The sequence below is a fragment of the Nilaparvata lugens genome, chromosome 1, assembly GCF_014356525.2.
Source record: "Nilaparvata lugens isolate BPH chromosome 1, ASM1435652v1, whole genome shotgun sequence".
Taxonomy (NCBI): domain Eukaryota; kingdom Metazoa; phylum Arthropoda; class Insecta; order Hemiptera; family Delphacidae; genus Nilaparvata; species Nilaparvata lugens.
The window spans coordinates 99,146,323-99,147,378 of record NC_052504.1 but is presented as its reverse complement, the minus strand read 5'-3'; the positions used below and the strand labels follow the sequence as shown (position 1 = coordinate 99,147,378).

At 36.4% G+C, this 1,056-nt stretch overlaps 1 protein-coding gene across 1 annotated transcript in view; it reads left to right on the top strand.

The window, feature by feature from the left end:
• Nucleotides 1-1,056, top strand: part of LOC111047472 (anoctamin-7-like) — a 197,005-nt gene that overhangs the window by 30,557 nt on the left and 165,392 nt on the right.

The following is a 1,056-nucleotide window of genomic DNA, read 5'->3' as shown; positions in this document are numbered from 1 at the left end:
TGTAAAACTCGTTGAATAATTATCATTAGATTCACTTTTTGTGTAGTTGAGAATTTGATATTGTGGTAATTATTCATATTGAATGAGAAAGACTTAGAAATTATTGTCAAAAAAAAAAACACTGATTTATTGATAATTAGAAAGACCGGTTTCGGTATTACAACCATTGTCAATCTCTGATAACTCTTTCTAATTATCAATAAATCAGTGGTTTTTTGACAATTTCTAAGTCTTTTCCATTCAATCATAGATTCAGTGCTATTTATTGTGAATTTAGTGTATAAGCCAGTTTAAATTGTAACTAACATGGATAAAAACTGCTATACTTCGTGCAAATCTTCTTCAGACTTGGAGGAGGAATTTACGGTGCAGAGAAATAGAGGGAGATCAACCAATTGCAGTGATGGATTGAGTCATAGGTGGAACAGTATTCGGCAATTTGTCGAATAGAGTCAGTCGAGTCTGTGATTGCAGAGAGAAAACTTTTCAAGTTTAACATGAGCGCTTGAATACTCACTGGAAATTAGAGAACGCAAGCCGGTAAACAATGGCAACATAGCCGCCGTTATATCCCTGCCGCTGTATGCCTTTTCTGCTGTGCATGTCCATCCCAAGTCGGAAGTTAATTTGAACAAAGTATAGTGGATACATTAAGGAACGGTTTCCAAGCTCGGGATTTAGCTAAGTTCTGGACTTTAACTGGCTTTAAACTCTGAAGTCAGAAAATTGGCTTTCCGAGTCAGAGCGTTAACGTAGTTGAGGACTCAAATAGACTCTGGAGTTTAGAGATCATGTTAGACCCTAGAGTTTATAATTCCGCTTTCTGAGTGAAGGGCTTATGAGTCCAGGACTTGGATTAGATTCTTGCCTCTTCCCGAGTCAAGGATTTATCAAAAATCGTTAAGTCCAGGGCTTAAAACAACGTGATTTTAAACCCTCGACTGGGGTAGGGTTTAAATTCAAGTTCTAGACTTAACTGAGTAAACACAATTCAGTTATTATTTTGGAGTAGATCAAAAGCCAAATAGATGTCATGGAATACCTAAATTATTTGGA